At 37.4% G+C, this 25,881-nt stretch overlaps 2 long non-coding RNA genes across 3 annotated transcripts in view; one reads left to right on the top strand and one right to left on the bottom strand.

Moving 5' to 3' along the window:
- LOC140141149 (uncharacterized) overlaps window positions 1-25,563 on the bottom strand; it is a 483,782-nt gene extending 458,219 nt beyond the window's left edge. The window contains exon 1 of the long non-coding RNA XR_011857362.1: window positions 24,845-25,563. This is a non-coding gene — a long non-coding RNA (uncharacterized lncRNA). The remainder of the gene's footprint in view (window positions 1-24,844) is intronic.
- Window positions 19,772-25,881, top strand: part of LOC140141148 (uncharacterized) — a 105,098-nt gene continuing 98,988 nt past the window's right edge. For both annotated transcript variants that reach the window (XR_011857360.1, XR_011857361.1), the window contains exons 1-2: window positions 19,772-19,898; window positions 24,190-24,254. This is a non-coding gene — a long non-coding RNA (uncharacterized lncRNA). The remainder of the gene's footprint in view (window positions 19,899-24,189; window positions 24,255-25,881) is intronic.

The following is a 25,881-nucleotide window of genomic DNA, read 5'->3' as shown; positions in this document are numbered from 1 at the left end:
ACACAATATCAGGAGATTTCGCAATTTCTTGGTAGACTAGAGTGTAAGGGATGAAATCAAAACTCGACAATGGAAATCGAACGGAACCGGCAGTTGGCCGCCGGTCGAGTTTTGATTTCATCCCTATACTAGTATATATTTCAGTTATCATATTTCAGAATGCAGTGCAATTAAAAATAAAACCACCTTAAAATGGTGGCAAATATCAAAATAAATGGCAGTTCATAAAGCTGAATTTACACCTGATTCCTTTTGCGGAAAAGCAAACCTCATACAATGCTTGTGTGTTAATTTCAGTTTTCAGAGCATCAAGCCGATCAATTGATACCCTGATCGCTTTTGCAAAAACGACATCAATTGTTATCTACAATCATAATCACAGTGATTATTATATGTTCCAACTCCAGTGACACTTCATGCATTTGCCTGTGTAGGATAAATCCCCAGTATTTTGCCAGGGGGGTGGTCCATACAATCACCCCCCCCATGTTGACATCTGTATGTGGGTTTCTGACCCAATTAACCTCATATTTGGCCATTTTAGCCCCAACATTACTCGTCGATGGGTCGATAGACGTCCCAATAAATCGGACTTAGTCACCGGTCAGTTCTACAGCATAGATATCCATGGCTAACGATGGTTAACTATGGAAACATGTTAAAGGACATCAAGAAAATTTTCTCAGTTATTTATTTTGAGCTCTTTCGAGTATCGACGAGTAATGGATATATTCTGTAGATTTAGGTTTTGTCTGTGACTGCTAATGTGAGGCCGTCGTAGGTCGTACGGGGCTCAAACTCGGTGGGTGGGTGTAGTTCTGTCCTGGCAAGAAGATGTTCATGTTCGTTAAGTCATCCGACCCCGGCCCCCCCTCCCAGGCAGGGGCTATTTTAGAAGAAAAAGTCACTGCACGTTAGCAACGTAAAATCTAAAAGATCAGCTAGCGGAGACACGCTTGAGGGAAGGGGTTGCTGGCAGAGGGCTGTCTCCCTTGATTTCTGTAAACTTTTACAATCACACATTTTACTGACTCATTTTTGACGTTAAGGGTAGACGAGGTATTGTTGGTCGAAGCAACCTAAAAAATTGATTTTCATTATCTTGATCAATATATTAATGAAAAATAACACCTTGATGTTTTGCAAAAGTTCATTCTACAAATCGTATACTTTGCAAACTTGCTTAATTTATTGTTGTTAATGAGTTATGTACGTTTTACAAAAGTGTTGTTGTTTCAGCCCTCTTTACAACGTAACTCAAGAACCGCAGCACCTATAAAAGTATATCTGTGATATTTTAATTCTTCTACACACTCGCTATGAATTGAGCAATGCAGTTTTTGCCAAAGCTCACTACCATTCGTAAGATGCTGTGAACTACCAAATCACAACAGTTTAAAATAATTAATAACCTTAAGGGCTGAGAGCTGAGTGCACATCACTCAGACATACCAAAGTGCATTCTAAATACGAGGAATAGCCTTAACTGATATCAAATAATTTTGAATTTTTGAAATTTGCGATATAATACAAATTTTATGACAAATTATATTAAAAAATTATATTTTTGATATTAACAGTCCTCGAAGTAAAGTTTATCAATCTAATGATATGCACTTAAAGTTGAAAATTGAATACATGAATACAAAACTCAATAGACACAGAGGGTGAATTTGAGTTGTTCTTTCATACATATGACAGGCCTATCAACAATTTCCCATGCTTAAGGGGTACTATACCCCTGTGGTCAATTTGTGACTATTTTTGCATTTTTCTCAAAAATAATAACATAGTGGTAACAAAAATTATGTATATTATTGGGGCAAGGAATCCAATTACTACACTGGAATTTCAGTGACTCAAGACAAGCGGTTCAGTATATATGATGGGAAATGAGGTACATCCTAGCGGTACCTTATTTCTTATCATAAATAACGAACCGCTTGACTTGGGTCATTGAAATTCCAGTGTAGTAATTGGATTCCTTGCCCCAATAATATACATAATTTTGTTACCACTGTGTTATTAGTTTTGAGAAAATGCAAAATAGACACAAATTTATCGAGGGTGTAGTACCCCTTAACTCAATCTGGCCACAGTATGGACTTAGGTGGGTTTTGTATTCATATATTCAATTGATTCATGTCTGGTTCACTGATGTATTTCACTAATTCATTTCATTTTAATTACCTACAGCTCCATGAAAGTACACACTAGGATCATAGATGTCATTAAGTTTATGGTATTGATGGTATTGATATGCAAAAACGAATACAAACTCTGAAAATGAATAAAATGCGCACAGGTGCCTACAATTGCACAAATTAATATATGTAAAATGTAAAAATAATATAAAAGTTCTCACAATGTGAATGTGATCAGATTTCTGCAACTTAAGGCCAAAAAAAAAAAAGGTTTGTCTCTGGACCTTTTGGCTAAAAAGCTATGTGCTATTTTTTTTTTTTTTTTTTTGTTTTTTTTTTGAAAAACAGGCTATAGCCTATAGATGTCCTATGCGATGTTTTTTTTTTTTTTGTAACAAGGACGGCGCCCCAAAATAACATGGCATACGCAAACGTAGTTCTTACTCCCGGTTTAACTATTCTAACCGTCACCTCCTAAAACCCCTAACCTAAACCCTAACCCTAACCTATACTAAAAATATGCTAAATAATTCAAGTTCACGTTCAAGTTCTGAAAAATTTCGATCACACGACGTGACAATGTAAATGTTGTGAGTAGTGCCATGAATTGGTGCAAAATTCAGCACCACAAATGTTGATGTGCGCCGCTATTTTGTCCTACATTTAAACATTACCGTAAGTATACCGATATGAAATCGCTTATCGAGCAGCAAAATATCTGCACATGGGGAATTCCCAGTGACGTGTTCTAGATCTACAAGTAGAGTCGATTGTCCCGCTATTTCGTTCGCAGAGCCGTTACTTGCATACTGTTTCAAGAGATCGGTATTCAGAGCGAACATGTCATACAGTTCTTGGAGTATTTGTTTTTGACATTTTGTCAGAAATGATCGCCAATTGATTGTGCCGAAAATGTAATTTTTCTTGAAAACTACGATGTTTTATCATTCAAAAAAAAAAAAAAAAAAAAAGCACTAGTAGCGCTACGCGCTAAATCTCATTTTAAAAGCTATGCGCGCGGGGTCCTGAGACAAACCTTTATTTTGTTTGGCCTAAGTGATGCAAAGGTGCATAAATTGCATAAAAAAGTTCCATACAAATGTATTACAAAAGATTAAACACTCTTCATGAACTAAATATCTATAGTGCTCAACTTAAAACACTAGATGTTCAGTCCATAAACAGGGTGTTTATTTTCTACAAGCAATATATAGGGTGAGTCCAAAAAATGCAATAGTGCAAATAATCCATCTTTATTTTATAACCAGATTGAACTTTTAGGATTTAAAGCACATGATATATTCATTAGTGGCCTTGTGTGAAAAAACGAAGTAATTAGCACTTGCCGTTCTGTTTTTATGACACATTTTACAGCGATACACAATTTTAATTTAATACATCTAAACTTTGAAAGTCAGTATTATTATGTAAGGTACATTATATTTGGAACAACTGCCATTTTCTTAACCTCATTGGCACTTAAGTAGAATGGAGCACCCACAGTTTTATTGTCCCTGGTCTTGTATAGGTAGAGGAAACATTGCTTTTATTTGTTGTTATTTTCCTATTTACCCTTACATTAAAAATGTTCATTCTCTATAGGCCTAAAAGAAACATACAAATATATGGGCGGGTTTTTCAAATGTCGAAAGGAATGTGTGCAAATTGAAGTGGTGTGAATTACAAAATATCCAGTATAAGTTAGACACATTACAGGGAATTAAAAAGTTGGAGTTGGAGTTAGGTGAGGTATGAAGGACTTAAGTAATATTAGAAAGTTAGTTTGAACCGAAAAAAAGGAATTGAAAGAACGCAAAAATCAACCTTGATTTAAGTTAAAGCCAGTTTCAGATCTGGTGTCCTTATTTCGCATTGTGTGCTCTCATTCAAATTATGGTGCCCAGGGGCGTAGCCAGCTTTCTTGGTGGGGGGGGGCAAAATAAAAATAAAAAATGGGGGGCACGGACGAAAAAATTTCATTTGCATCATACAATACATAGAGACTGTATGTCTTATTGGGATGAAAAAAAAGGCATTTTACATTATTTTCACCCATTATCCGGCTGAAAAGGGCTATATTGTTACAATGTGTGCGCGTAGCGCTGAAAAAATTGTATTTTACACTATTTTGGCCCTGAATTTTTTTAGAAAAGGGCTCCTTGCCCTTTTCTTTTCCTTTGCCCTCTTGATTTTCTCTTTCATTTTTTTTTTTAGTGTGCACTTTTTTCTTTCATTTTTTTTGTCAGGGGCACTCTGCCCCCACTTCTTCCTTACTGATGGTGCCTCGTGGACAAAGAGTTATAAATGGGTATCGCCGTAAAATGACTCATAAAAATTGAAGGGTTCACTTGCTTTTTTTCACAAGTGGTGTATATTGAGTGTGGCATTTATATAAATTTTTATTAAAGCCATGTGTGATTTGCTTCACAGCGACGCCCTCAATTTTATTCGGATTTCTACTTTTGCACTATTATAATGCCCAGTGGTGTACTAAAATACCACGTAAAAGACTAAGCCCGGTTTTATTCAGAGTTCATCGATCGACTGCTTGCTAACATCTCCCGTGGATGTCAGCTTGTGTGTACACATGTCGAGCGCGATGCTCCGTGCAGTATTGCATGTTACGATCGGCGAGCGTAGTACACGCATTGTAGGTGCTGGAATGAAATCGCAATTTTCTTCGTTATACCTCATTTGTTTGGCTCGAAATTAAAAAGGATAATGTGATCAGTGAAAACAAATATTTAAATAGGAATCTATTCTTTATCCAAATCACACATTATTGCTTTAATGGGAAAGTTCAACATGGTTCTTACGTGAATATTGATTCGTTGACCTATTGCACTTTATTTTACTCACCCTGTATATACGTTTAATACCCAAATGATTTGATGTGCTCATCATTAAGTGTCTATGTGTTTAGTTCAGCGTTGAAAGTGTTCAATTTAGTATTTACCTCTATACCTTTACCTTGTAAGCAGAAGAGTTTTAACCGGCATTTATCAAATTAAATAATTATCATGTGGTTAAGCAGTGCTTTTTTCACTGATCTGGACTCCTCTCTGCTAATATATCGCAAACTGGCCCGTAACCAGAATTTATTGGGGGGCTGGGCTGATTTTGAAAAAGTGGACCTTTTTTTTCTTCTTCAAAATTTGGACCTATTTTAATAAAAAAGGAAAAAGATTTACGGGTCTGATTGCAAATAAATAAATTATATGGTCTTTAAAGGTTTCCTTGAGCATGTTGAGGAAAGCCGCGCTTTTAGCGTTTTTCACATTAATTTGGCCATAAGTATTGTAAATTATGATTTATCAAGCTGCCGCCGTTAACAGGTCTGCATGCCGTATAGGCTGCGCACTTCCTTTTTTATTGGTGTCCCGTTGGCATATCAGCGGTGAGCGACGATCTGATGGTCATACTTTTTGGCCTGTTTTACTGGGACAATTGCGCACGAAGCGTGCAAAACCTTTCCATTTTACACTATTTTAGCACAAACAAAGGTGATATGTTGTGGTAATTTGCATCATTACACTATTTTTGCCCCAAATTAAGGTGTTTAACGGTCTAAAACAGAAGATGCACAGGGCAATTCCAGTCCGGTATATGGAGCTGTCCCCACGCCTGTTGCGGATTTTCTCGTCCAGTGGCTTTCCCCCACGGTGACCAAAAAATTGGGAGGAAAGGGCGTTACCAGAGGCGTTGTTCTTGATTTCCCCTGCCAATTGAATGTTTGACTGATCACCACAAACTATACAATATATGATTTCCCGACTAGACCAGTCTTACTTTCGGAGGAACTTCTTTCTGGCTGAAACTAGCATAGAAATATTTTAAGCACGGATTTTTTTATTCTCACTGCACGGGTTTCTATTCTCACTGCACGAACGTCCCAGGAGGCACGTTAAAATAGCCCCTGCTCCCAGGGGTCATTTGAGGTCAAATGACTAAAAACTGTCATATGGGCATGAAACTAGGTCGTACGAGGCTCAAACTCGGTGGGTGGATGTAGTTCTGTCCTGGCAAGAAGAAGTTTATGTTCGTTAAATCATCCGACCCCGCGGCCCCCTCCCAGGGGTCATTTGAGGTAAAATGACTAAAAACTGTCATATGGGCATAAAACTAGGTCGTACGGGGCTCAAACTCGGGGGGTGGGTGTAGTTCTGTCCTGGCAAGAAGATGTTTATGTTCGTTTTAAAGTCATCTGACACCGTGGTCCCCTCCCAGGGGTCATCTGAGGTCAAATTACTAAAAAGTGTCGTATGGGCATGAAACTTGGCAGGTACAGTCAACATTTAAAACAACATTTTTGAAGGTCATTTTGGGGTCATCCAAAGTCACCACGGGTCATCTGAGGTCAAATTACTAAAAACTGTCGTATGGGCATGACACTTGGTGGGTACAGTCAACATTTAGAGTCAAATTTTTGGAAGGTCATTTTGGGGTCGCCAGGGGTCATGTGAGGTCAAATTAGTAAAAACTGTCGTATGGGCATGTCACCATCAGCCTGGTAATCGCGCCCAGCCGAGAACCGCCAAATATGGTAACCGCCTAGTCTATTTTAAAACTGATGCATCAATGACTATGTTCATCATGTCATTATTGTATCATTCTCACATACATTAGGAAATGAATTTGGAGAATAGAGGCCTTGCATGTGACATATCATCCCGTAAATATGGCGGACTACTCAAATGCATTCAACAAAAGCATGATTGCAATCAAATAGGTTGATGACAACATTTGATTGAATGGACTGCACTCCGCCATAACTACGGTGAAGGACACCGGCTCAAATCCTTTGTTTGGAGCCAATCGATAATTTCATGCAGGGCCTCTATACTTTCTGTTAATAAAATACTATGCTGACCTCACACTCCAGTAATTTCAGATCATTGAGCTCAGTAATACATCAAAGAATGTCTTCCAATTCATGAAAACAAATAGATAATCTGAATATCGGATTAAAAGCTTGAGGCATTTCAATTGCAAGGCCCATTACAACAACATAGGCCTACAAGTGTATATAATGTAGCATATGCACACATTATCATGTTGTGGATGGTGAATCAAGCTGCAGTCCCTACACATTCCCAAATGAATGCAGTGACCACTCATTCATGATGGACGTACTGATCATTATGTATGATTTAAACTCATAGGTGTTGTGCGTTAAGTTTCATTGGCAATTTGGGAGGGGGTGGGTTCAAAATGACCCCATAGGATTATACGGGGGTAAAAATTTCAAATTGCTCAAATACCCCTTTCAAATATATCAAATTATTTAAATAAATAAATAAATAAATAAATAAATAAATAAATAAACGGAAAAAAATTGAAATAATTATTATGACCATTTGATATTTAATACCAGCAATGTGAAAAAAAAAAAGAAATAATGTAGTGCCAAAATAATGTACCCTTTTACGGAAGGAGCAAAGTTTAACAAGTTACAACTCCGCTTCTGCAGTACGAATGTCTGCGGCGAATGTCAGGTTATTATTTCCCAGTCTTGAAAAAAAAATGCAGGCAGAGGTGCGAATCGATCTCGGTACCTCCCGGTTAAAAAGCACTGTCAGGGGGGTGACACTAAATTCACGGCTTTTGTTTAGCCACGCAAACATATGGCAAATTTTGTTGGCTTGCTCTCAACAAAGTGAGGCAAGGTATCGATCGGTTATGAATAATTCACATCAACTCTTACTCAGCCCATGTGTTTGAGGTCACCCCATAAAGGTGTCGTAAGTTTAGCGAATCGAACCTGTTGAAGATAGTAAAAAGCGCCCCCAAGCAAGGTTAGACCGGGCGGAAGTGGGTCAACTACTATGATCCCATCAGGCCACAGTGATTTGTTTCTGCAAGAAAATCTTTTAATTTGATAAGGGAATGTCTTGTTCATATAGTAATGTCGAAATTAAGACAAACTATCGATAATACAAAGGAAATATACGACAAGCATAAGATATGAAATACAGTGAGTATTTGAAGTCACAAAAATCATTTCACACTTCACGTGACCTTCCAAAATGGCGCCCGCGGCAATAGTATTTGCCATGTGCTTCCTCCCTGTGGAAAAGTATCCCGAAAAATGTCAATCTGTACTAATACACTTATTGGTGTAGCCTGTCAGTATGAATTATTGTTGAAAAGTAGAATAGCACCGTAATTTTGACATTTAATTGTATACCGCCACTAATAATCCAAAAATCCGATCTTTATTCATCACGTCTATTGGCTCATTTTCTTACATTGAACTATTATAGGCACTTCAACATCGATGATAACCAGCGTACACCACAAGACCCCAGAAAAAAAATCATAGGCTCACGTCAAGCCGTATGTACACCTGTCTTCAATCATATAATAGATTGAATACAATACCCGTTCATACCTCTCTTTTCAAAAAGACTAATCTTACAGGTGCAAGTGATTAGCATTTCTTTGACATCTATGGTTCAATGCATCGGTAGGTCCCACTACATGAACGTGAGTGCGGGCGATGATTGTATTCATCTATTGTTATGGTAGTTAATCCGATTTAAGTACGTCACTTCGCCTGCGTGCGTATAAACGTATTCTGTTAGGGAGTAGCCTACATTAAACAATGACAATTTCAAACTTTGTGATTGGCAATAGGCCCCTATAGGCCTACCGGTAGGCCTACATTAAAAAAGTATGCATGGGTGACACCCAGGAGCGATTATAGTATTTGTAGTAGCTACATCATATTTTGTTTGTTTCCGTTTGCCATAATTTAACACGGAATAAAAGCAAAACTCACTGAAAAATAACATTTGCTGAAAAATCAACTAAGTTTAGGGAGTGTTCAGAAATACTTTGGTGGGGGGACAATATATTTTTTCGTGTTACAAATTTTTAACCCCTATCCCTCTTCGTGAACCCAAAACTTTGTTGACCCCGGTCTCACAAATTAATGGACCTAAAACGGTTATGCCCCCCCAACTTCATATTAAGTACAAAACTACCCCCCACCTGTACCATTGTACATCAAACGATAGAGGAAATAATATTATTAAATAATACTAAAACTTGTATTCATGTCGGTGTTGTGAGTCGGTAAATTACCGGTTAATTTACATTGTAATTTACCGCCATCTTAATTTACCGTAGTAAAATAGATTTATTTTTTTAAATTAAAACTTCAAATAATATTGTTTTTGTTTGTTTGTTTTAGATGACAATTACAGTTTCATGCAAAAGAGTTTTGCAAATACTTTAAAATGTACGTTCGGCACATAGGCCTACCCTGCCAAAGCTAGTCTGGTCGTGAATGTGCATAATAATTATGTTTCGTTCGGTAGCCGATACAAACGGAAACTACTCTGTCCCTTGATCAAACGTCTATTATATTAACGCCCTCTGGCCAGGTCAGACCATCATTTTAATAACAATATGCTATTAACATATGAATTGGACACATGCAAATTACGAAGTGTCACATCCTGATTTAATAATCCTTGGCACTGTGCAAGACCACTAAGCCAACTAAATATCTGTTATGAGATGTACGACATTAATCTTTGATATTGCTTTATAATGGAACAAATCGCGGAATTAAATCAGTAATAAAAGAAGTTGATTCTTATTTAGCGGTCAAATTGGATAAAAGGGGAAATATGTGTCCCTGCTCTAAAGAAAATATAGGTTAGAAAATTATCAAATAAATTTAAATTAAAATTGAGATTTTATATTTATTTATTTCACGAGGCGGCATTATCACAGACAAAGACTGTATACGCTAAAAACTCGATCCTCATCACTAGATGCTGTCATACATAGCTCATTGGTAGAGCATCAGACTGGTATTGTCAATATCGTTGGTTCGAATCCGCCTGCCAGCAATGGTTATTATGATTTTAATGCTACGCTACAATGTTTTCAATTTTTTTCGTTTATTTATTTATTTATTTTTCTATTTATCTATTTATTTATTTATTTATTTATTTATTTATTTATTTATTTATGTATTTATTTATTTATTTATGTAAATAATTTGATATATTTGAAAGGGTTATTTGAGCAATTTGAAATTTTGACCACCGTATAATCCTATAGGGTCATTTTGAACCCACCCCTCCCAAATTGCCAAACGCACAACACCTATGAGTTTGCATCATACATAATGATCAGTACGTCCATCATGAGTGAACATTGGCTGGTCACTGCATATTTGGGAATGTGTACGGACCAGCTTAATTCACCATCCACAACATGATAATGTGTGCACATGCTACATTATATCAGGGACCTTGTATGGAGGGACTGGAAACGCCTTCCATCCATTGTACCATGCGAGTTGCTGGTTTACAAATTATCCTCAGTTGAGCAAGCGTGACTAATACGTTGATCAATAGACCCTAGTACGAATCCAAGCACAGTACACACTGCGCTTGGCTTGTCTTGTACATTGCGAAATGAGCCTACATGTTTGCTAGTATAATGACAGACTCTAGAAATGCCAACATAAATCTTCAAAGAACATCATCTTAAGAATTATTTCAGTATCGAAATCAGTAGGAATACCAAGCGTACGGTGTACACATTCCAGAAAAAATATAATTTTGTTTGTTCTAGCATTCTGTATCTCCACAAAATTATCACATTTTGTCTCCAAAATCCTATGTAAATGATTCTCGATGCTACACAGAAATTATTTTCGACAAAGGATAGAAATTTTACACAATTTGTCATAAGATATTGGAATACTTTGATGTTTTTTTGATATTTTGTAGAGCAACATGAGTAAATAATAAAATTCAAACATCGCGCCCTCGGCGCAACTCGCATACAATCGAAGCTTTATACACGGTCCCTGATGTACACTTGTAGGTCTATGTTGTTGTTGGTGTATAAGTAATGGGCCTTGCAATTGAAATACCTCAAGCTTTTAATCCGATATGCTGATTATCTATTTGTTTTCATGAATTGGAAGTCATTCTTTGATGTATTGCTGAGCTCAATCATTTCCAAATTACTGGAGCGTGAGGTCAGCATAGTATTTTATTAACAGAAGGTCATGTTTTTTATGTTGGGCACCAATTGCGTTGCATGTGTATTTTTCAAGCGAATCACATGCTTTTACAGGTTTGGTACTATAACTTCAAAAGTTTACATTAGAACCCAACTAAAGTATATATTCTGAGAGCATATACTCGGATGATTTCAGAAACGAAACAATGGTAGTCATTATACAGGGTGACCCATAAAATATATAGGGTGTACCAAGCAAAATAAGGATGAAAATATTAATTCAGTTAGGGGTGTCACCCCCCGACGTACATTGATATGTAAAAATTTGACAAATGTTTAAAATAGCTAACTTAATTGCCCATCCAGTCATATGGAACTTATGGCGGTCAAGTAATTCAAAATGTAGATACAGGGTTGTCAAAAATCTATCTATATTTATATAAATTTCTTCAAAACACACCTTATTTGGCACTGGAAGTGCAAATTTTCATGAATGAGGTATGTTATTAGATGTAAAATAAGCTCAACAATCCAGTTTTGAAAGTTAAAAGAGAATTCGACAAAGCGTTTTTGTAAAAATTGACTTTTTGGACCAAAATTGAGTGTGAGGGCGCTCTTTCAGATTTGTCGCAAACCTTCTATGTTTTACTAGTTTTTAGTTTACTAAAGTAAAGAGGATCACAACCAAGGTCTGCTTAAGAAATTTGAGCCTTTTATCATGTTTTGTTTGCCCGTAGCGTTCTTTTGAATGTTCCCTACATTAAATCCCTATTCAAATGCATAGAGGTCAAAATGACTTTCTTAGTGTAGCAACAAGTAATTAGTAAATTTTAATTGTCTAATTAACAAATACTGAGGCAATGAATGCTAAACATGATATCATTTAGCCGAGATCAAGTACAGAAACAAGTAGAAAATAGAAATCCATCAATAATGTTTATTGAAGATCATGTGGCGGAGGATCACCATTGTACAGCATTGTGATCCTCCACCACATGATCCTCCACCACATGAGCCACCCCTGACTAATTAGACTTAACGAGTTACAGTAATTAGTACAAATGAAAATCATAAATTTTTGTTTCAGAAATTGAAAGGCCAATGTCCAGGGAACAAAATAGTACTAGACAAGCTCATAATAAACATAAAATAAATAAACGACATGCATGTAAACATGTCTTGATGAGTAAGAATGCAACAGAGCCACCCTTTTTAGATGCCCAGTATAAAAAACATGACCAGAAGGTATTCTCCAAATTCATTTCCTAATGTATGTGAGAATGATACAATAATGAACATAGTCATTGATGCATCAGTTTTAAATTAGACTAGGCGGTTACCATATTTGGCGGTTCTCGGTAGGGCGCGATTACCAGGCTGATGATAACATACCCATATGACAGTTTTTACTAATTTGACCTCAGATGACCCTGGCGACCCCAAAATGACCTTCCAAAAATTTGGCTCTAAATGTTGACTGTACCCACTAAGTTTCATGCCCATACGACAGTTTTTAGTAATTTGACCTCAGATGACCCCTGGGTGACCTTGGATGACCCCAAAATGACCTAAACTTATAAAAAAAAAAAGTGGGTAATGGTGAATCCAACGGACGAGGACACAAAACACATCAAGGATCAATAAATGATACAAGAGGATACCTTGAATAAGAACAACAGGAAAGAAAAAGCAAGGTACACCAACTTGATGTGGGGAAACAAGTAAAATGCAGACTAGACAGTATGCAGGGGGACAAAAACAGCAAATGTAGGCAGAAGAAGTAGGCAAAGTTCGATAGCCAAAAATTACCAGTTCCAAGGCCCACAGAAGTGCTGAACCTGCAAAAACAACAAGCATCAATGGTAATACAAAACTGCACTAGAACAAGTGATGAAAATCACTGTGCATAATTATAAACAGACACGCTAAACCAAACATCCAGAGTAGGCACAAAACAGGCAAAGTTCGATGGCCAAAAATTGCCAATTCCAGAGCCCACAAAAGTGTCAGGAAAACAGTACACTGGAAGTGAGCAAAAAAGACAGCAAACTTAGAGCAAAAAAAGTTGTGTCTTCTCTCATTGAGAGCAAATTCACTACAAAGTTAGACTTTTCGTTCGTTCGTTCGTTAGGTTCGCTCTCGTAGGAGCAGGGTCATTGCTAAAAGCTTGTCCCTCTGGATGCAAAAATCTGTTCAAAAGAACAGGAACTGGGTAACTTTTGGTCGCTGTATAAGCCGACCCACTCTGGTTGGTCAATCTGAAGTGACTTCTTGAAGACTTGTGTTTCAGCGTAGCCCCTGTGGCAGCCATGTAAGGCGCGTATCGGTTTTATACTAGCTCGCACTAGTCCGAGTCGTCGGTTCCCTTATAGCAAACTGCCAAGTCTTGTGAATAGTAAATTATTCCCCAGTCCGTTAACCGGTCAAGCCAGTACAACGAACCATAATGGGATAATGTTACTATTCGGTATAACTTTGTTCGACCTTATGCTGCTGGAAAGCTCGGTATAGCTTGGGTGCTTCGACACAACAGGTAGGCTCATGTGCAGTGACACGGCGGTATGCACATTCAAACGTCTAGCTGTTGCCGCCCTCGTCACTATCCTTAACCTTCTTAGCGCAATAGGTCTTGCCTGTATTGTACCTTCACGTGCTCGTACCGTAGTCACTTCCCGACCGCCACTCACGACGAGTCGGTGACTGATGATGATTGTGATTGCAAAGTTAGACTGGGAAACAATATGTAAATAAGCACCACCACAGGACAATAGGGTATTGTCCTAATTGACAGGAAGTAAATGTCAAGTGGGGTCGCAATCAATAGAGGTTGTAGAGAATGAATAGATAGGATAAGTGGACTAATGTCACTCAAACTTCAATATTATGAGAAAAGTAATGCATATTAAATAAAGAACAAATAATGTTTATGGACCTACACAATACATGTAGCAAGAAAAGTGAAAAATAAGCCAAAAATTGCTGGATAAAACACATGTCAATGAAGGTCTCAAATATTAAAGTGTAATATGCATACTGAAAAGAAGGGGAGGTAGAAAAACAGAGAAAGTAAGAAAGCATGTGGTCCATGCAAGATAAGATTTAATTTTAGTGCATGTACAGAATATAGGCCTGCGGATGAAAGTGATAAAGCCAAAAATCACTAAAACCAAAGCACAGTGAAATACCGTTGCAAATTGACATGAAATATGCCAAAATAGGTAGTGATACAGGGACTGCTAAAAGCTGGAAAAATATTAGCAAGCAAGGAGGCCTACAATAAGAAAGCCAAATGTGAATTGACACATCAAACATATAGGCCTACTACATGTAGGTCCAGTAATAAATGCTAACAAGATCCATAGGCCTAAAGATACACTGGCATGTTAATCTTTAACATTTAAGCCAAGTGGTTGGGTTGTCTGAAGTTTAGAGATCCAGTCTTTCTCAAGTTTCTTTCGCATGAACGTGTCAGTCTTTGGGGGTTTGTCAATGCACATGACCGTAATGTGATTTGCAGAATGACCTGGGAGGTTGAAATGTTTAGCTACTGGTGTATTTTTGTTAAGACACATGTGCTAATTGTCAAGTGCAGTATGTGGGAGAGACTGGTCGTAGCCTGGAAACCAGACTGACGGAGCATTGTGCCGATGCTCGTCTTTTACTTTTTAGTAATTTGACCTCAGATGACCCCTGGGAGGGGAACCCGGTGTCAGATGACTTTAAAACGAACATAAACATCTTCTTACCAGGACAGAACTACACCCACCCACCGCGTTTGAGCCCCGTACGACCTAGTTTTATGCCCTTATGACAGTTTTTAGTCATTTTACCTCAAATGACCCCTGGGAGGGGCCCGGGGTCGGATGACTTAACGAACATAAACTTCTTCTTGCCAGGACAGAATTACACCCACCCACCGAGTTTGAGCCCCGTACGACCTACGACGGCCTCACATTAGCAGTCACAGACAAAACCTAAATCTACAGAATATATCAATTACTCGTCGATACTCGAAAGAGCTCAAAATAAATAACTTCGAAAATTTTCTTGATTTCCTTTAACATGTTTCCATAGTTAACCATCGTTAGCCATGGATATCTATGCTGTAGAACTGTCCGATTTATTGGGACGTCTATCGACCACTCGACGAGTAATGTGATTGGTGATTAAAGTGAAGATATCACATAATTGGCCAATCAGAGGCAATGTTAGATCGGCAGGTAGTGCTCAGGGGGTTAAAATACACTTTCAAGTGGTATTTTCGGAGACACCACTTGGTACCACTCCCGGAGTCTGACTGGGGAAAAAGCCTGAAAACAAATTTTGGTTAAAAAGTCCGCAAAGGAGCTGAATTATTAGTACAAAATATGGACTCTGAAAAAAACAACCCTTTATGTGGCATTATATTTTTGCAAATTTCTGTTCTTGAAACCAAAAGATTTTTATTTAATTTTATAGGCCTATATATGTATTTTTATTTTTAAAACATGCACCACATACCGCGCGCTGATCAATGGTCTGCGACAGGATGTGTTTTTGTTATTATGTGTTACCATGCCAGTGAAAATTTAGTATAAAAAATCCCAAGAAGCTAGCTAAATTACAAAGAAAAAAAAAGTGATTATTAAATAACAGTTTACTATCAAAATCCCCTGCTAAATCCAGTATTTCTATACATACAGTCTATGATCTGAATTGGAGCAAAAGACAGACATTCTATGATCTGAATGGGAGCAAAAGGGGGGGGGGCACTCCCACTTTGGAGGTGACACCGTATAGGGTGTCACCTAAACTCTGCATTTAAGCACATGCTCTCACACCCCCGGGTTCACACCCAAAGACCTCTTTTTCAATTTGTTCAGCAACTTTCATTAATCACTGATTTTGTTATTTTGAAATAAAAAAAGCCATCATGTTCAAGACATTCTTATGCATTACCCTCTACAGTCTATGTTCTGCAACTGGGACTATTTTGGCTCTCATTCAAAATTCTCATTTTTAAAAAGGTCATGTTCTCACCCAAATCTCCCCCTAAACCATCCATCTCTCACCCAATGACCCCATATGTTTTACATTTTGCTCTTGCAATAATAATTTATGAGCCCTGGTGAGAGGGTAAAATTGGGGTAGCCGAAAAGGAGGAGGGGCAAGCGCTTTTTGGAACACATAAATACGCTTTAATATGCAAATTTTCCTGCTCACTGCACTCGCAACATAGGTCTATATAGTAGACCATTATAGGTTTGCCAATGGGGGGGGGCAAAGATTTTTTGGTGGACCGAGGGGGGGAGCAATTTTCGGCAGGCCGAGAGGGGGAGGGGGGCAAGCGTTTATTACACAGCCCCTTAATACTGCAACACCAAGCCATTTCATTTTGAAGTAACCCCCAGCACAGCAACCCCCAGGTCAAAATCATATCAGGGTCCATTCAGATGAGTCTAAATCAAAGTATAGTAATTCCAGCAAGTAAATTGTATCAATTCCGGCTGTAAATTTCAGCCCTAATTTTTGATATCCAAATTCAAACATCAAAATTCCAGCAGGTAAATCAATAAATTGTACAAATTCAGGTTTTGTCTTCCATAGGGGTTTTGCTAGGGTTGAATTCCGGCTGTCCATTTTGGATGTGTGAAATTGTTGTATCAAAATTCCAGCAGGTAAATCAAAAAATTGTACCAATTCCAGCTGTGTCTTCCATACAGCTTTTGCTGAGGGGTGAAATATGGCTGTCCATTTCACCTCTACTTTTGGATGTGTCTAAATTGAAATATCAAAATTCCAGCAGGTAAATTTGTAAATTGCACAAATTCCGGTTGTGTCTTCCATGGGGTTTTGCTGAGGGGTGAATTCCGGTTGTCAATTTGCCCCCCAATTCCAGAAGTGTCTTCCATAGGGGGGGGGGGGTGCGGAATTCATCTGGAATAGCAAAACAAAGCACAAATGAAGGAAAGAAAACAAAACAATAATGTTTTTGATTTTTTATTAAATTACACATACAAAAAAGTAATGGCCTATAAAAAGACCCCCTTAAATATAATAATATTAATATTATTTTAGTCCTGAATACAAAATATAATAAACAAGCATAAAAGAATCTGATACGAAAATTTGTTACTCTGAAACGTTACAATCGTAATTTTCAGTCAAAAATCCACAAGAAATGACTCTTGATACAACTTAGGCCTATATTTAAACAAGGACCGTCGGATCCGTAGCGGTCGCTGCGGGACAAGGAATTCAATTTTGCAGTTATGGTGTCTTTGAAGCAGGTTTAAGTTTCACCCCTATTTTGACCTGTAACCCCTCTGTGAGCTTAACCTTTGAGGGCGCTCATCTTGCCAGAAAGGGTATTTCCATCCACACTAAAAAAAAAATCAAAAAATGGTGTTCGGAAACCAATTTCGGACACTTTTGATGTCCAAACGATTTTGGAAATAAGCGTCTTGACATCAAAAGTGTTCGGACACCGATTTCGGACACTTTTGATGTCCAAACGATTTTCGGGAAAAAAGCGTATTGACATCGAAAGTGTTCGGAAACCGATTTCAGACACTTTTGATGTCCAAACTAAAACGTGTTCACAATTTCAATTAATTCACCTGAATTTCCCTCAATTTCCCTTAATTTTCCCCAAATTGCCCTTAATTTCCCCATTCCCCTCAATTTCCCTCAAATTCCCTTAATTCTCTTCAATTTCCCTTAACTTCCCTCAATGTGCCCAATTTTTCCTCAATTTCCCCTCATTTTCCCAAATTTCCCTTAACTTCCCTCTATTTCCCCAAATTTCCTTTAATTCTTGTCAATTTCCCTTAATTCCCCCGAATTTCCCTTAATTCTCTTCAATTTTCCCAAATTTCCTTAATTCCCCTCAATTTTCCCCAATTCCCCTCAATTTCCCTTAATTGCCCACAATTTCAATTAATTCACCTGAATTTCCCCCAAATTGCCCTTAATTCCCCCCCCATTCCCCTCAATTTCCCCAAATTTCCCTTAATTGCCCTATAGGCCCTCTCCCTCACCAACTACCATAGCCATGCGACAAACGATGTTGATGCAAATAATGCCAGAAGAGTATTTGCATCCAAAAAATCTAAATTTCAAAAATGCAGAAAATTGTTGAAAATCGTGTAATGCCCCTTTAATGACCTAATTAGCATTTTTCGAGACGAAACTCTTTTGCAGTATGGGCCAGTATAGGCCCTCCCCTTCACCAAGTACCATAGCCATGCGACAAACGATGTTGACGTAACAGCATTTTTTAGCGTTTGTTACTAAATTGTTGAAAATCGTGTAATGCCCCTTTAATGACCTAATTAGCATATTTCTGGAGGAAACTCTTTTCCAGTATGGGGCCGGTATAGGCCCTCCCCCTCACCAAGTACCAGGGCCATAGCCATGCGACAAACGATGTTGACGTAACAGCATATTTTAGCGTTTGTTACTAACGGACTAACGGAGAGACATGGTGACTATAATAGAGCTGCTACCCGCAGCTAAAAACAGAAACGGCTGCCTGTATCTGGAACTCTTCATATCTGAAAGTTTGAAGGTCTTATTTCATACATCAGAATTATCTGCAAGATTGCAAGATGGCTTTAGCATTGTTTAGGTGACCGTGGCCTTATTGACTAATGCGCAAATTTAGATTTTCTTTCTATTTAAATAATATGTTAAAGCTTATGCCCTGTAGATTACATTCGGTTCTTGAGATATGGCCTGTCAAAATGGCGCGAAACCAAAACAGAAAATTGGCAACAACTTTCTTTTTATTTTCTATATTTTGACAAGTCCAGTTGCCAGATGATTTTCTAATTACATGCATGAATTATGCAAAGTAAAGAACACACACTATACTACAAAATTACGGTTAGCGTTTTGGCAAATTTCAATTTGCATAATTAATTAGGGGCACTTATTAGAAAAGTTGATTATTGCCCTAATTAATTATGCAAATAGAAATTTGCCAAAGGGTTTTATATATTATTTTGTAGCCGATCTGAACATTTTATTTTGTATAATTCTTGCATATATAATTAGAAAATAAGGCCTACCTGACAACATTGCATAACAAAAATAAAAGAAAGTTGTTGCCAACTTCTTGGTTTCGTGCCATTTTGACAGGCCATATTTTGGTAACCGAATATCCGATTAAAATAAAATGTTCAGTCTTGTAATCAGGAGAGAAATCTATATCCAATAGCGTTACCTTAAAGCTAGCATTATAAGTGTCTCCTAACTAATAACAAAAGGTGCCCACTGGTATCTTGGAGGCATTGTCTTTTTTAAAGACATTTCTTGTTTTGACCAAAAACGGTCTCAAATTACAATATTTCGTGCAGAAAAATGTTTTTAGAGCGACATTCACCGAAATAACGAATGTCCAATTTCCAATCTCCCGCCAACTTCACAATGCTCAGCCAATGGGAGGACACAGTTTCCAACTGTGAGTGATCAGGCTAATTTATCCAGCAAGACAATTTAGATGTTCAGTGCCTGTTTGGTGAAATCGGCCAATAGGGGGACAAAGTGTTCGTCTGGGAGTGATTAGCCAAACTTTGGAGCCAATGAGAATCAAATATCGGAATTTACGTCTAGAACTGAAATGCATAACAATTGCTGAATAGCTGGAATATAATACCAAATACATAAACGAAATCTACAACAGTTGTGTGTTTGGCTCAGCAATAGTAGCTTCAGCTATTGTCTCCAATTCAAGTTTAACTGGCTGTACGTGCCCATCGCTGCAATCTATTTTCTGTTCAGGTAAGTGTTTATTCAACATTTTTGTCGATATATAATACATGACAAGGGCTAGATAAAAACTGAATTTATTTTGCAGAAGAAGTAAGCCTAAACAAAAGTCAAAACCTCAAATGTTCCTTAAAATGTTTTTTTCAAATTTTATGTCATTAAATGAAAAAGCACACTTAGTCGGACTAAGCTACAAACAATCCTGGAAAAAAGTCTTGGGACACTTTGGTCATTGAGTACCATACATTAAAATCGACTCCCTGTCCTCCGGTACGCGTTGCTGAGCAAGTGTCGCAACACATTTTGTCCAGGATTGTATCTTTCTTCTCTTATAGGCCCTTGATACTGGTAAATAAGTAATATATGGTTAAGGTGGTTATGGAGGCATTATGGAAGTGCTCTAAGCATGTTTTAAACAGATTAATTAAGTAGAGCAAATCACACTGACCAATGTGCCTTTTGTTTGAAGCAAATCGGACATACGGTTTTCAAAATATATCAATTTATATTTTCTTTATATCTTATTGTTTTTATCAATAATCAATATAGTTAATGAGCTAAAATGACTGGAGAAGCTCATTAACATATATTTTGCCGATATTTTGCTAAAATCCATGCATAAATGTTCAGGGTACTTTTATTTTGCAAACTTTTGCCTCGAAACTTGGTCAAAGTGTTTCTAATATGCTCTAATGTATTATATAATGAAGCCGCCCCCTAATTTGCATATTTGCATAATTAATTAGCATTTATGCAAATTAGCTCATTAATTATGCAAATATGCAAATTAGAGGGCGGCTTCACTATATAATACATTAGAACATATTAGAAACACTTTGACCAAGTTTCAGGGCAAAAGTATGCAAAATAAAAGTACCCTGAACATTTATGCATGGATTTTTAGCAAAATATTGGCAAAAAATACATATTAATGAGCCTTTGCAGTTCTTTTAGCTCATTAACTATATTGATTATTGACAAAAACAATAGGATACAAAGAACATATAAATTGATGTATTATGGAAACCGTATGTCCGATTTGCTCCAAACAAAACGCATATTGATGTGTACTTTGCCCTACTCAATTAATCAAAGCATTTCCTAATTTCTAGAAAATGCATCCAATACCACCTTAAGTAGATTCACGGTAAGTTTTATGGAGATGTCCTTTTATCACTTATTACCGCGGTTGCACTAAAGTTTAAATAATTAACGTGACGAGGTTTATTAGCGCGTAATCTTAAAACACTTTTAATCGTAAAATGTATTTTCAGTTTTGCGTAGTGGGTAAAACACATGTTTATTGATTGTCAAAAAACCAAAAACATTACAAAACGTACGAGAGCCACCACAGTTAAAACAATGCTTTCCACTGTAGCTTTTTACCCTCTTAAAACTTGATCCCTGCTTTAATTATACGGTTCATGCATTTGGAAACTGATATTCCAACACTACACATTTAATTAAATTTAAAAAAAGAAATCAATGAATATTTACGCATTTATTTATATGCGATCATCAACATTTTGTCGATATACAGTAAGCCAAAAATTAAGGTACCAGTTGTGTTCACCCCTGTATATCCTAAATAAAGACAAATATGTCAAAATTGAATTTGGTTTAGAATAGAGGTTATCCACTTCACTCATGTGTGACTTCTAACAAAAGGCACTGGTTCCCGTAGTATTCCTCATTCAAACTAATTCAATGCACGACCTCGGAGTTACCTGCATGACTTTGGCGGGCTATTTTGAAACAGTCATGGTTGCACATGCAGGTACTTCTTTAGAATGTCCTAAACAAGGTATAGCAGTCGTTGATAGGATATGCAGCTTATAGAACATGGATAACCTCTATTAAAGAAACGGTGATCTAAAACCTACTGAAGAGACGAAATCAAAAATTGCACTTTTGTGTTCTAATCAATGAAAGCATGACGCTGGTTTTAACGTGCTAATCAATGGAAGCACGGCGCTAGTTCCCTTGTTCGCGAACGCTTTGTGTACAAATCAATATCGCATGCAATGGAAGAAACTGTAACTTTTAAATTGGCATTTACCTTGAGATTTTGTATCTTTGTGTCTTTATTTCATGAACAATTTCAACGAATGAGGTCTTAAATTCGAGCTAAAAGATACAGCTATTGGCTGCTGGTTCCAATTAAGACATATCTGTCTTCGTTTAGGATATACAGGGGGTAAACCTAACTGGTACCTTAATTTTTTGGCTTACTGTATAATACATGACAAGGGCTAGATAAAAACTGAATTTATTTTGCAGAAGAAGTAGGCCTAAACAAAAGTCAAAACCTCAAATGTTCCTTAAAATAATGAAAAAGCACACTTATATTGTCCATATACTAGCGTCACTAGAATGGTTACGGTTCGCTATCTCTAAGGTTCGCTATCTCTAAGGTTCCCTATCTCTAAGGTTCGTTATCACTAATTACGAAAAAGGTTCGCTATACCTAAGGTTCGATATCACTAATTTTGAAAAAGGTTCGGTATTTCTAAGGTTCGATATCACTCATTTTAAATAAAGTTCGCTATCACTAATTTTAAATAAGGTCCGCTATCTCTAATTTTAACAATCCCGGTATCCCTAAGGTTCGCTATCTCTAATTTTAAATAAGGTCCGCTATCTCTAAGGTTCGCTATCTCTAAGGTTCGCTATCACTAATTTCAAATAAGGTTCGCTATCTCTAATTTTAAATAAGGTTCGCTATCTCTAATTTTAAATAAGGTTCGCTATCTCTAATTTCAAATAAATTTCAGATAGCGGACCTTATTTGAAATTAGAGATAGCGGACCTTATTTAAAATTAGAGATATAGTGGACCTTATTTAAGATTAGTGATAACGAACCTTAGGTATAGCGAACCTTAATCGAAATTAGTGATAACGAACCTTAGAGATAGCGAACCTTAATTAATTAGGGATAGCGAATCTGAAACAAAATTAGTGATAGCTAACCTTAGGTATAGCGGACCTTTATTGGAATTAGTGATAACGAACCTTAGAGATAGCGAACCTTCAATAAATTAGTGATAGCGGACCTTATTCAAAATTAGTGATAGCGGACCTTATTTTAAATTAGTGATAGCGAACCTTATTTATAATTAGTGATATCGAACCTTAGAACTAGCGAACCTTATTCTAAATTAGTGATATCGAACCTTAGAAGTAGCGGACCTTTTTTTAGGTATAGCGAACCATTTTCTCTATTAGAGATAGCGGGATTCTGATCTCCATAGACTTTGCACGTTAGTGATAGCGAACCTTAGAGATAGCGAACCTTAGAGATAGCGGACCTTAGAGATAGCGGGATGTCACCACTAGGATGAGCAATGGCCAATTATCTTGTGCAAAAACTATTTTCGCCTGTTTTATCATACGGTTGTAAATTCAATGAACTATGACTTTGCTAAAGAGCGCTTACAAATTGATGATATGTAGGCGAGATCTACTTGTTCTCTGTTGACCAGGGGCAGTCTTCAGTAAACGGCTCTTTTCAGAGCCATCAGTAGGCAAGGGCGGCCTACATGTCTCATTCTTAGGTTCTTTGTCCTGAAGAAGTCAGAGCTACTCCTGACGAAAGCTTGACAGTTCTAAACTTGTCCGACGGCGAACCCAGTAAAAACTTACTAATTCTTATTAATATCCCGTCGTAAAAGCCTAGGCCCTATCTCACAATGTGCCAAGTATTCTTAACTGAAAATACGTGGGCCACATTATCTTTTTCGGACCTCAGCGACTAAGTTGAAATATCGGAGAAAATGCCCAAACACCCCATGTCCACACGTGTACACCTTCATTTCCATACACTCCCTCTGTGGAGGACTGAGCTAAAGTTACCCTATAGTTCCTTCTATTTGAAAATTATACTCCCTTTTTGGAAGACTTTAGCTAAATCTTCCACAGAAGGAGTGTGGATTTCAAACATGTCAAATGGAATTATTGGTGTGTCTATAAATGGACCTTTCGTGAAAAATTAATAAGTTTCAGTGCTTTGGGGTCTTATGACGTAAGACGCTTAATAGTATATTATTATTAGCGTTATTTCCGTCGGTACATTTACAAGTTGTGCTCCGGTTCCGAAAATACTGAATTTCAAATGGGATTACCTAAATGGATGACCACATAATAACTGGGATAATAGCCTTCTCTCTAGCTAGGCCTATGTGGGAGACTAAGGTCATGTCTTCCACAGCGGGTGTATAATGGATTTAAACTGGAAAAGCCCAATTTTAAATCGATTGCTGGATTGAAATAATTGATGTATTTTACACGTATTCTTTGTTCCAGATTTATTCACAACTTTTCTGCATTAGATATTTGTGTGACGTCATAGTGATCCTAGTCCTGCCCAGGTAAGTTGATCAATTCGCCGTTGAAGTGATAATTGGATTATTTTGTATATATCGCCCTGCACTACAAGCAGGTTACACTCAATGTGGTTTAAATATAGAAAGGATTACGTAATGCTTTGTTCCTAAATTTGATGCCGATTTAATTTTCCGACCGGCTATTCATAAAAGTGGTACCATTTTTTCGAATAAAGGGTTCCGCCAATAAATTGGTCACTGATCTGGCAGTATTATTAACGCTTGACACAACATGCTAGTATGAATAAGTGACCACAAATAGAGGCATGTGTTGAGAAAGTGGTACCATTGTTCTCATGTATCCCAAATGTGTGTTTGTCTGAAGTCTATAAAGGAGGCTTTAGCTGTCGATTTAGGGGCCTCGTCCGGCAAGGCGCGCCCGCAGAGCTAGCATAGTGATTGCTCGCGGGCAACCTAACCCAAACCTCCACGTGGTGTCGGATGGGTCACGCTAACTTGGGCAATGGGGAACAGGCGTGGAAGCGAAGATTTCGGCATAGTAGTTTTTCTCCACGGTCTAGCCACTTCTTCTGCTGGTTCGGGCTGGTGTAGTCCATACAGGACCAACGCAATACATGATGCAGTCATGTCTACAGTAGAATTCATCTCGACCTTTGCAGGACTTAACCCCATTAAAAGCTATTAAACCAAGATAACACTCATTGAAACAGCTCAACTGATTAAATCGGATCTTCTCTGGTTGTGCACAAGTGACTGTTTTCATGTGCGATATCGCAATAAAGCTGGTATTCATAGCTTCAGTTGGGTAACCGATTATAAAGGAAACGAAAGGAAACAATGTTATGTGTGGCTTTGTTCACGAAATCAGACAATGGCGTGCTTTTTGTAAACCAGCATTCTTGAAAATGAGCAACATAATGATTTTTGACTTAACACGGTTTGGAAATAATTTCTTCATATTTTTGGTGTTATCTGTCGTTTACATGTCCTTCCTAAAACACAAAAGTACGACCCTCTCCAAACACCTAAATTAGCTAAAAATTTAGGACATGTTACAAAACTATATTGTCTAGAATTTTAGAAGAGTACTTTTAATATTGGCCGGTTATTTTTCACACAGCGACGTTAACTAGGCAATGTACTATTACCTATAACATTAACTAAAACACCAAAGTACGAATATTTCCAAACATCTAAATTAGCTAAAACTTTAGGACATGTTAAAAAACTATATTTTCTAGAACTTTAGAAGAGTACTTTTAATATTGGCCGGTTATTTTTCACACAGCGACGTTAACTAGTCATATCCCCATACTGTTAACGTAGGGCTATTTGTAAAGCTCACGCGTCAATGGGAAAGAGCACTGTGTATTGTGTATAGGAAAACGGACAGTAACTGCAGTATGATTTAGTACTATAATCAACGCCGTCAGGCGTTGGTCCTTATAGATTCGACACATCCTCCCTTGGAAAGTCAAGGGAAATGTCAAACTGACTAACCACGCCTACTGACAGCTACTGACGATATTTGTGTGACCCTTAGGAGTATCCGTAGGGAGAACACTAAGTGATACGGCCAGGTGCATGTTTGTTCGCGGTCTACAGGTGTAACTAGGTTGTTGTATATTCTATAATTTTCCTGGTGTGTTAA

This window comes from Amphiura filiformis, chromosome 19 (genome assembly GCF_039555335.1).
Source record: "Amphiura filiformis chromosome 19, Afil_fr2py, whole genome shotgun sequence".
Taxonomy (NCBI): Eukaryota; Metazoa; Echinodermata; class Ophiuroidea; order Amphilepidida; family Amphiuridae; genus Amphiura; species Amphiura filiformis.
This window is presented reverse-complemented; position numbering and strand designations above follow the sequence as displayed.